Source organism: Pipistrellus hanaki (assembly GCF_964339955.1).
Source record: "Pipistrellus hanaki genome assembly, chromosome: 5".
Lineage (NCBI taxonomy): Eukaryota > Metazoa > Chordata > Mammalia > Chiroptera > Vespertilionidae > Pipistrellus > Pipistrellus hanaki.
Genome location: NC_140507.1, coordinates 57689831 through 57702619, shown reverse-complemented (window position 1 = coordinate 57702619; position 12789 = coordinate 57689831).

The window sequence follows — 12789 nt, the reverse complement described above, 5'->3', positions numbered from 1 at the left end:
TTTAAAACTCTATTGCAGGAGGGACTTGATTTAGGATAAATAACATTTTTGTTTCCTGCAAAGAGGCAAAAAAATTTAACAGATTTTTCTGCATATAAATTGTTAACAATCTTTTATAATTGAGTGTAGTAGGATAAATAATGCCTTCCCCTTTAAAATTTTTCTACTCCTTAATCCCTGCAACCTGTGACTACGTTACCTTACCTGGAAAAAGGGACTTTATAGATCTCATTAAGTTAAGGGTCTTGAGAAGAGGGGAGATTTCCCCAGATTATCAGGATGGGGCCACTGTAGTCATAAGGGTCCTGGTAAAAAGGAAGCAGGTAAGGAAGCAGTAGCAGGAGATGTGAAAGAGAGAGATTAGAATGATGCCAGGAAGGGGCCAAAGCCAATGCCTGTAGGTGGCTTCTAGAAGCTGGAAAGAACTTTAAAATGTATGTCTTTAGAAATAAATAATACCAACACTGGAAGAGCATTTCCTTACAGTCGCTAGAATACCTTTTGAACAATTTCCTTTTCCATTTTTTCCATATTAAATGAAACAGCAATTTCTTACTGGTAAACTCAATATCTCAAGCATCAAGGAGATGGGAAATAAAAATAGTTCTATTTCCCTGTAGTAAATAAGTAGGGATGTCTAGGCAATAAGACCCTAGGCTGTTCAAACCCGAGAGATGTCTGTTTGTGATATGAAAAGCCCATGGCGCCTTCACAATGAGAGATATTTTGGGGGCAAATATTAGCCTGAAATTGATGCTCTTGCCAAAATTCAGGGCTCTGTTTCCTCGCTGGTGTCAATCACTGCAGCTTTTTGCTCCCCCTGGTTGCCTGCCATCAACACATGCTTTCCATTTGGCTCCTCCAGCAAGGGCAACCTGAGTTCTTTTCCTGCTAAAATCTCCGAAGTATGCTTCTGCCACATGCCTCCCTATAGAGAAAATTCTTTACTTGTAAAGGCTCATTTGTATAGATTGGGCCCACTTGGATAATCCAGAATAATCTTCCTATTTTGAAGTGTTTAACCTTAATTACTCTTGTGAAGTACTTTTGCCTATAGTGTAGTATATTCATGGAGCCAGGGATTAGTGGGTGGACATTTCTAGGGGGCCGTTTTGACTCCCACACTCATTTTTGCATTTAAATATTTGATTTACCTGAAAATAGTTCTGCACATGTTTTTCAAAAAGACAAAATACTTTTTCAGGGTTTGCAGGTTGTTCCAACACTATTAACTATATTCTTGTGCTTAACTGAATTTGACTTCTGTTGTATAATGAATAAAATCTCATCTAACTTGTCCATTTGACAATTTTATAATACTTTTATTCTCCTTTCTTGCTGGGAGCCATTCCAGCATGTCATAATTACAAGAGTTTATCAAAAGGTTGATGAAACTTTGGGGCTCAACAAGGGCTGAGTCACATATGTAATTATCTATTAGAGTGCCTAAAGGCACTTCCCCCACACCTGAATAGGATGATTGTTTGCTACCAGACAGCTCAGGGCATTTTAATCTACATGTTATTGCCTCCTGTTGGCCAAACACCTGAACAGCTATAGGCTATTCCCCAATCTGACAATGCTTCTGTAAATCCTACCCTTTGTAGTGTATTATCTCCATCTTGCCTTAGGACAAATGGTGTTAATAAAAAGCAAGGGTGCTGAGACAAGGGGAGATCTTTAGCTCCTCTGACCCCCAATGCCTTTCAAAATTATCTTTCGTCCTTGGACTCTTACTTTATCTAAGCACAGCCTTTCTCCAGATGCTGAACCCTTCTTAATGCTGGGACAAGAACCCCAGCACTTTTTATTATGGTTTGTCTTAGTCAGTTAGGATGCTATAACAAACATTCCATATACTGGATGGTTTATAAACAGTAGAAATTTATTTCTGATCGTTTTGGAGGCTGCTTAATTCCAAGACCAAGTTGTAGTTGATTTTGGTGCCTGGTGAGAGTCTACTTTCTGGTTCATAGATATCTTCTTGCTGTGTTCTTATGTGGTGGAAGAGTGAGTGAACTTTCTGGGGTCTCTTTTATTGGGCACTAATCTTATCTGAGAGGGTCCTACTCTCATGACATAACCACTTCCCAAACATCCAACCTCCTAATACCATCAACATTGGGGGTTAGGATTTCAACATATGAATTTTTGGAGGACATAAATATTCAGTCTATAGCACTGTTTTAAATCTATGCTTTTGTTATATTAATAACCCACAAGTACATTTTCTTAGAAATATATTAAACCTTATAGGTAAAGCTAATTTATTTTCAATGTGTCTATAGTTACCTATGTCCCCTCCTGGTGAGGTAACCACTATTAAAAGATTTCACTTATTCCTTTTAGTAGCCTATGAAAAGTCATAATTTGGAAAAAATTCACTTTATTTTGGCATTCTTATTTACATTATACTTTTTGTTGCTAATATAAATATCTTGTTATTATACCCTTTCACCTTGTACTTAATAAGATGTAAGCAAAAGATGCCAGGGCTGTATATTTGTGACATACTTATGAGTATTTACTGAGCTCCTTTCATGTATGAGTCAGCTAAGAGATTTGTGAGCAGTCTAAACATTATATCACCTTCCTAAAAATAGTTGTGCAACTTTTCTCTTCTTACTCATGTCTGACTTATTCTTTTTTGGTATCTGAAAAGTTCTTATTTGGCAAACAATTATTATTTCATTGCCATGTCTCCCACCCACCCTCTTGTAAGGTGAGATATCCAGGATGACCCTTGATTTTGGTCTTGACCATATACTGAAACAATATACTAAGAGTTCAATGCTTCATTACTTTCCAAATCAGCGTTCAGTCTAGCAATATACATTATTTTTATTTTCTTGATGGCAATGAAGTGGCACCAGAGATTTTACTCTTCGTGGATAAAACATATTAGGGAAATGTGAGTCTAATGTATCACTTTCACTTTGTTTCTGGAATAGGTACATCCCATCCCATGGAGCAGGTGAATATAAGCATCTGTAATAGGACATTCTAAGAAGATAATAAAATCACTTTTGATATATCTTGCTGTCTTTTTCAATGCAAATACCTGATATGTTCAAATGATAAAAAGAGCTTGTTAACCTTTTTATAAGTCAATTGCCTATTGATTTCATGATAAGGGTCACTATTGTATGATGCCTGGAATCCTAAAAGGTAGGAACTCTGTGAAATCAGTTTCATGATGCTTTTGTCTATCAAATAATAAATAAAACACACAGATTTGACTGCATTACCATTTTTGTTTTGTCTTCAAGGAAAGTTCAAAGCTAAATTTAGTGCTAGGTCATGGTTTAATATATTAACTTTCATAGATACCATGTTTATTTCTATCTATATTTAATGGCTTGGAATTTTATGTGTATACATTTTAATAATTTTATAATAAATACATTTTTCCTTTAAAAGCCAACTCAAATCCAATTTGAGAATCAGGAAAAAAGATGTTAAAAATTATGAGCCATATTCTTCCTTCAAATGTTGGAATTTCCTAGACTACCAAAGGCCAATCTTTTCATATTCTGTCTTCTCACTGGTTTGCTTTGAAAGAGAATAAAAAATTCTCAGGACGGGCACCATAGAAATTCAATTAGCTAACATTCAATAGCATATTGAAGCAGCTCAGACTATTCCAATGTCTGAGAGGAGAATAACTTCAACTGTCTGCTTATAATACTAGTAGAGAATGAATCTCTATTAGAGTTTTAAAACTTCTCTTTTATCCCATCTTCCCCTCTCCTCCTGGCCCCCAACTTCAGCTTTAAGTTCTAAGTTTTGATTAAACCAAAATCAATCAAGCAAATAACAGCTGTGACTTACAGAATCCCATCCTTCTCATCCTGACCTTGCTGTGGTGGGTAACAGTGATAAACAGGCCTCTGCCTAGAGTTCCTTAATTGCTGCCAGGATTCCAGCCACTTGTCCCTAACTGTGCACATAAATCACTGCAATATGTTACCACAGGGACACACAACACAAACAAACACACATCCTTACACTTAAAGAACACTGAACTCCCTCCCCACCAGGCATTCATGATTCTGACTTAGAAGAACAGAGGGAGCCATCACCTAAACGATAATGAAAGTTTTATCTTGAAAATAAATTCAGCACATAAGGACTCCATAGCAAAATGGAAATTGTTGAAATAAATACATTTGGAGCGATTTGATGCACACATGGATAACTTTTGGTGTTTGATGGATTTGTGACAACAAATGTACCAGAAATATTTTATAATTCATCCCTCAATTGAGATTTGTCATCTTGGCTTAGAAATGTGTATTTTTGTGTAGGAACAAATAATAAAACATTTGTTCATGGATCCATGACTATAACAGAAACTGTAGTATTGCTCAGGCCTTTAAAAAACCTATTATGAATTTCAAAGCATTTCTGAGTAACTGAGATTGTGAGCTTTTACCTGGAAAATGTGATGACTTGTCTACCAGTGTGGTACATTCTAACTTCTGAACACATTTCAAAAAATGCATAGAAGTCAACTTCAAAAAATATTTAAGTCAAGTTCGTTTATAAAAAAAAAATGTTTTTATTGATTTTAGAGAGAGAGAGGAAGGGAGAGGGAGAGATAGAGATATCATTGATCAGCTGCCTCTTGCACGCCCCACATTGGTTGAGTGTCGACCTATTAGCCAGGAGATTGTGGTTAGATTCCCGATAAGGATATGCCCGGATTGGAGGCTCAATCCCCAGTGTGGGGTGTGCAGGAAGTAGCTGATCAATGATTTTCTCTTATCATTGATGTTTCTATCTCTCCCTCTCCCTTCCTCTTTGAAATCAATTTAAAAAAAAATCCATGACTTGACATACCATCTCCAGAAATGAGAGGTGCTTTCTTGGTTTTCAGTTTGGTTAGAGTTCCTATGGTCTGTCAGCTACCTCTGTGGAAAAGGGAGGCATGTTTGGAAAGAAGTCAGAAAACTCACATTGTAATTGTTTTTCCTGCCAAAAATAACCCCCAGAGTTCTGCTGAGGCCCTGACAGCTGTGCCTTGTCACAGAGCAAAATCTTCAACAAGAAAACAAAGAAGCATTTATCCCTATCATATATTATGCTCTGCTAGTGTGCATAATCTGTCCATCATTTTAAATAATGTGTACATAATTTTAAATAACTCTAGCAAGTGACAATAATATCAAAGTTTTTTTCTTCCTATTTGGCATGTTTAAAATCATGAAAATGTTCTTGCTTAAGGAAAATGAGAAGATAATTATCGAGAAATCAATTTCAAATACATCGGGGGCTACATTACAACAGAGTACTTTTTTCAGTTCTGCGGGAGATTATTCCTATGGAAGACACAGCTGAAATTCAGGCATGTTCATCATTTCTAGAGTTAGTGGAAATAAACTCTACTTTGTTATGCAATTACACCTCAGACTAAGGTCCAGAATTCCTTGTATAATTGTTCATGACTTTGCTTCAGACTCTTTTAAACCTTTCTCTTGAGGTGGTATTAGGGAGGATAAATAGGAGCACTTTGAAAAATTAGAAATCAAGAGACTCCTGAATTAAGAACTTGACATAAAGACTTTTGGAAGTTGACTTCTATACATTTTTTGAAATGTGTTCAGAAGTTAGAACGTATACTTGTAATTCTGGGTGAGAGAAGACTCCTTGGGCCCACACGCTGGAACACTTATCCTGGTAGTCCAAGCGGACACAGTTTAAATGCAGCAGGCCTCAGAAGCTCAGCTCGACCAGTCCTATCACATCATATTCTGTTCTTAAAACTAAAGTAAGCCAAACTTCAAGTGACAAGAAACACAAGCTCAGTTATTGGGTTTCCCTTCCCCGAACCTTAATCACATGACAGTTAGTAGAATTCTCACTTGGAGGACTGCACTGGTGGAGGGTCCTCTATGTCTGAGACCATAGTTGTCACTACTGATTGTCCAAGTACCACAATTCCTTAAAAGTGAGAGGCTGTGATGTGTTGGGGAATGAGTGAGGACATCTGTCAGGGCTGAGAATCCTGGGGCCTCTTTATAATTGTGTGAATTAGGGCAAATGATCTGAACTCTGTACCTTCATTTTCTCATCTGTAAAATAGGATAATCATTGTACCCACTATGAAGATTAATGCATGTACTATACTCAGAATCATGCTTAACATATCACATAGTTAGTGCTATTTTATTTTTATTTTTGATATATTATAGCATGGTACAGAAGAACACAATCTCTTAAGCCAGACTGTCGGAGTTTGTAACCATGAACCATCTAAATTTGGGCAAATTTATCCATCAGGGTGTCAGTTCCCTTGTCTGTGTAATGATGAAGATAATTAAATAGCTCATAGCTTTTTGGAAATGTGAAAAGGCTTGGGAAAGTGATTTGTGCATAGGATTAAAAAAAATCTCTTGATAAATGTATCTATGAGCCCACCAGTCTTATACCAAATAAATATATCATATAGCATATATACAGTAGTAATATATATCTCAGTAAAACATTTTTGGTATCACACATATTAGATATGCATAAGAGAACAAAGATAATAAGTCAATTTGTTTTAGATGTTTTCTGAACTTGATAATATGTGTTTTGGTTGCAAAATTTTAAAAAAATTGGAATTGTTCTAAGCTTTTGCCCTCTTGTATTGATTAAAAACATTACCATCACAATTATCTCCAATAACAGCAGCAATAAATCTAAGGACTAGTTATGTCAGGGCCATAAGTCAGGGACATAGGTATAGTTGAATGAATTCTGGGGATGAGTTAACTTTGAATGAAGGTCATATCTAATTGAATGAAGTCAGGTTCTGAGTGATTTTTTTTTTTCAGAACAAGTATATTTTTAACATTTAAAATGTTACTTTTTATTTTAACTATAAAATGTATTTTGAAATTTTTATGCAGTAGAGATGTTGAAGATTTTTTACACTTGCCATACAATATTATATCAGTTTCAGGTATACAACTCGGTGATTAGACATTTCTAAATCTTATGAAGTGATCACTCTGATAAGTCTAGTATCCATATGACAACGTACATGGTTATTACGATATTACTATATTTCCTATGCTGTACTTTACATCCCCATGACTATTTTGTGAGTACCATTTTTGTACTGTTTTTCCCTGCTCTTTACCTTTCCTCTTTTTATTTCATTTATTTATATTTTTTATTTTTTCAATTACAGTTTATATTAAGTATTATTCTGTATTGGCTTCAGATATATGTATTTTACAGAGTGGTCTCCCCAAAATTTCTAGTACCTATCTAGTCCCATATATAGTTATTGTACTAGAGGCCCGATGCACAAAATTTGTGCAAGAGTAGGCCTTCTTTCCCTCGGCTGCTGCCACCAGCTTCCCTCTGGCACCCAGGATCCAGGCTTCCCTCAAAACTCCCGCTTTGTCCAGAAGGTTGTCTGGAAGGACATCCGGTCTAATTAGCATATTATGTTTTTATTGTTATAAATTATTGACTAAATTCCCTATTCTGTAATGAACAGCTATGTGACAATTCTGTAAACATCAGCTCTTGCTTCCATTCCCTCTCCTCATCAAGAATAACTCATAATAAATATAAGAAAACAACAAAATCTGAAAAATAATTTTTATGCTTCTGGTTTTTATGTAAACCCTTATAAAACAATTAGGCTTATAAAACAATGAGCCATGGTTCCAGCTGTATTGGTAATAATGTGAAAATACTGCAAAATCTAAAGTGTCTTAAATGTCTACAGTTACTGTAGCTATTTTTGATATCCCATATGGAAACCTCAAGTGTCTTCAATAAAGTATCTGAATCATCATAGCCAATTTGGCTCATGTGGTGGAGATAATAAATTCAATTATATTCTTGCTTTTAAGCAGATATTAAAAAGGAGAAGAAAAGCATTGTCCTAGTGGCAGTGCTGGGAATGAAATCTGATTGCTTGTGTAATTTTCAAGGAGTAATTCTGAATTGTCCAGGACACATTTTTATGCAAAAATAGTTTATTTACACATGAATAAGATTAACATATGCCTTAAATTGGGATAATATATGCATAGGAGAAAACTTGGAATTTTTTTCTCCTAACAAAGGTAATACTGTATATATGTATGATTCTGTGTGTGAGAAAAGAAATTTTTTAAAATATATTTTATTGATTTTTCACAGAGAGGAAGAGAGAGGGATAGAGAGTTAGAAACATCAATGAAAGAGAATCATCGATCAGCTGCCTCTTGCACACCCCCTACTGGGGATGTGCCCGCAACCAAGGTACCTACCCTTGACAGGAATCGAACCCGGGACCCTTCAGTTCCTAGGCTGATGCTCTATCCACTGATCCAAATTGGTCCCGGCGAAAAGAAATTTTTGCTATCTTAGCAGTTTAAGGTACCTGACTTTTATACTTTTTGAAGTTATATATGAGATGACTATTTAATTTGTTTTTTTTATACTTTGAGTCATTAAATACTACTTAATAGGCTTTTGGCATATATGTGAATCAAGGAAAATTAAAAGTTATTATAATTTAAAGGCAAAATTAAAATATTGATAATAATTGTTATCAGTTAAAAGAATAAATAAATATATTTTAAATTTTTTATTGTTGAAAATATTATATACATCCCCTTTTTAACCCCATTGACTCATTCTAACCTGCCCCCAACCCTGCCCCAGCCCTTCGCCACCCTATTGTCTGTGTCTATGATATATATATATATGCTTCTGTGTCTTTGGATCTATTTTGTTCATCAGTTTATTTTGCTCATCAGATTATATTATTTTTAATCTTTTAGTCAAAATATTCACTTCTGCTTGATGAGCCTTAGCCAGAGCTGAAGGATGTGATGTTCCACTTGCCCGTCTTTATCAGTGAACTTTCCCCACAAAATCTCAGTGGTGTTCTGAAGTGCCTTTCCTTGTTCACCATCTGTGTCTGGATCTGCTCAGGCGCCCTCCTGCTGGGGCAGCTGTGGTTCTGCTGCATGTGTTCCTCGTCCTCCTGACGCGGTGGGTCAACGTGGCGTGCTCTCCTTGTGAAGATGGCAGGGATGCAAAAAAGAATGCCCAACACAGACAGACACCTATCCCACTCCCACGTGTGTCATGTTGAGAAAACAAGTTCCAAAGTCGAACTCAAAGTCAAGGGCTAAGAATATGTTATCCACCTCCTCTCCCAACAATGAGGCCATGACAAAGGAGGTGGGTGCAGAGAGGGTTGAAGAACTGTGGCGAATACATCTATCTACTACATGTAGTTACTGCCACAAAATTAAATTAGAAAAACTAACTTAGAAGGTCATCATTTAGGGAAGAAGTTGGCTGAGTCAAATTGTTTTGATGCCCTGGATGGATACCTCCAGTTCTATGCCAGCTGACAAAGCAATGAGTATATCACACCACAGCTGGAGCTCTGACTGTTTTTTTGTTTTTGTTTTTTTTTTAACATAGAAGGTAATACAAAAGTCTGTTGTAACTCAAACTATAATGGATTTGACTCTGAAAACATTTGTTCATGTTCTGTGAAGCATTTTGAAGTTATTAAAAAATATTCTCAATAAAATGCCATTGGTTAGTTTCTCTAATGAGTAAGTAATTATTTTTCTTTATAGTCCAGTGTTAATAGCACATTCTAACTTCAAAATTATTAAATTTTCTACTCTGACATGACAACTTTTAGGCCATTCAAGGAATTCATCACTGCTATGCATATCCTGGCATTGATAGGGTGGTGAAGAACGGTTTTATTCCCTCATTCCCCAGCCTGTATGCATATCTTTTCTCCTAATGGCCAGCATACAGTAGTAGGAAAAAGCAGGATCTCATATCACTGCCTATTTTTTATTTTTTATTGGGCAGCCTCAAAAATACTTATGCTCTGGAGCACAATATAATTACATTCACATTTTTCACAATTTCTTTCAATGTTGAATCAAGAGTAGGGGGCAAGGCCAACTGTTGTCTGTGATTAATGGAGTATGGTAATTGTCATTAAGAAATGAACTTTTACATTTGGGTGGATACACTCTGTATTGCTGTATTCATAGCTGCTACTTTGTTAGTACCGATCACAACATCTTTTATCTTTTTTCTTTCCTGTATTTTGGTGCACAAAAAAATCATTACCTAAAGTGAAAAATGTATCTCCTAGCATATCACAAGTTTTCAGCAGCAACAACAAAAGAAGCTAGTGAGTTTTCTCATAAATTCCTGCTGCCTATGTGAAGAGATGTTTCAAGTTCTGCCCTTTGGTGGCTTTATCCACTCTCTTTGGCATGCGCAGGAGATTGTGGTCGCTTTTACAAATTACATGCTCTTGTCATCATGTGCCATCAATACTCTCATTCAAGGAAGAAATTTTGCTAAGAACTTGCTTTGTTTTCTTTCTGACTTTAATTTTTGGCATTAATTTTGTGGCCGCTTTTATAGTTTCTCAGCAAGTGTGTGATTTGTGCCTGATTTTGTCTAAGATGTTCAACTTTGAATGTTGCATTTGGTCCATCTTCTGTCATTATCAAGCAAAATACCAACTTTGTAAGGAAAAGTATTTTTGTTGTTGTTATTAATCCTCATCCAAGGAAATCGTTTCCATTGTTTTTTGTTTTGTTTTGATTTTTAGAGAAAGTAGAAGGGAGGTGGAGGGAAGAGAGAGAGACATCGATGTGAGAGAGACACATGGATCAGTTGCCTTTAGGATGAGCCCTGTCTGACATGGGATTGAACCTCTCACCGGTATGTACCCTTGACTGGGAATCAAACTCGCAACCCTTTGGTGTGTGGGCTGACACTCTAACCACTGAGAAACACCAGCCAGGGAGGGCTATAGGGAAATTATTGTTTTGATTTTTATCTTGAAAGAAAAGACCATCTTTTCCCCATTGCCTGTGAGAACCATCATACAGATCCACTTGCCCTGGTCCATTTTGATTCCTTTGTATATTTCCACTGGAATGCCGTTAACATTTATGCTGTTATTCTACATTATAGTATTTATTTGGCCACTTTTATAACTCCTTTAATGCTTCAGTAAAGTGCTTTTGAGTCACTGGTATATTTTTGCAGACAAAGTATATATTGCAACTCAATAATAACAACAGAAAATGCAAGTTTGAAAACACATTCAATAAGATACAAGAAATATGATAATGAGTTAATTAGAACAAAGGACATTAGGAGGACTCAATGTTGGCTGAGAAAGATAAACTGATCAATGTATTCTTAATAAGAAATGCAGAAATAAAACAGATTTTAAGAACATAATATGTAATGATTGGTTCACTTTAGATCTGTTAATGTCAGCAAAAATTGTCAATAAGTATCAATAAAACTTTTTATTTTAGCCAATAAATAGTATGTATACCACCTATTAGAATTGAACTGATCACCATTAATTTGTAGCACACATTTTGCTATAAATACTGGTTGCTACTTAAGTTGATATTTAAGTAATATAGATTGCTAGTGAAGCAACTTTTCCCCTGTAAACCGCTTCTCTGACTTTGTACGTGCATGCGTGTGTGTTTAAAGTGGAAGTAAGGCAAAGCTACAGTTTACATCTATTTATTAATTTAATTCAATTTACTGTATTGACTCATATAACACACACACAGCACTTTTTAAATGCCAGGCACTATCCTAAGTGCTCTAAAAAATTAACTCATTTAATTATTGTAATACCACTATGAAGTATATACTTTTATTATTCCCATTTTTGCAAATAAGGAGACAGAAGTATGAAGGGTTCAAGAAACTTGCTTTTAGTAGAAAAATGGAGATTCAACCCAGGCATTCTGGCTTCTGGTTATCTATTATAAACACATTTTTATTGCAATTCTTTTGTTTTGTAAATTGCTGCTGCAGTAGATGAGCAGAAAGCAATGGAAGCAGATTTTAAAATAATAAGTCTAAATCCATATGATTTTTTATTTTATTTTATTTATTTTTTAAATCAATCTTTATTGTTCATATTATTACAAAGGTTCCTCATTTCTTCCCCCCTCCACCAGGTTCCCACCCCACCCTCCGCCCCCTCCCCAACCCCCATTAAATCCATATGATTTGACTGCTCTGGGGTTCAATAATATGGCACTTTACAATTTGGCAAATGGGATAAAAGACTTTATTTGGTGAAGTCAAGTATCTACTTAAACTGTTGATAGTGAAATTTTAAAAGAACTCCAGTTTAAATATGTAAACAAATGCTTCTTATAGTTAATAAAAAAAGTAAATAACCATAGTTCAAAAGGTTACTTTGTAAATGAGCATTTATAACAGTAGGTATATATATATTTTTAAATGCAAGGGACAAAAAGAAATGTTGCAAGTGACCCTTTAAGTATTTACAGTTTTAATATGTATCCTTAGCTACATTTTATTTGCATTTGGGTAATTTTACTTAATGAACTAAATTGCTGATTCTTTATTTGATATTACTTTTCTTATCTATGTTTCAATACACACACTTGTGAGGTATAATGGGATTTCCTTGAGCAGTTTATTATGTATTATAGTATAATATAATGTTTCAAATGAACAGAAATAACTAATTCAAACTATATTGCATGGCTCAAACTATGCATTTAACATGGCATGGTTAAGTAGTTAATAAAATGGGAAACTCTAAAATTATGAGAATGGGTTGGGTGTGAGTGTGTGTGTGTGTGTGTGTGTGAATGCCTAATGGCTTGTGAACTTATTGTCCTTATTTCAGGGTTATTTCCTACAACTGTAATAATAATAATACATTAAGATTCTATTATACTTCTACTGGAAATGTCATTTTTATGGCCTTTTACACATTACTAGAGGCCC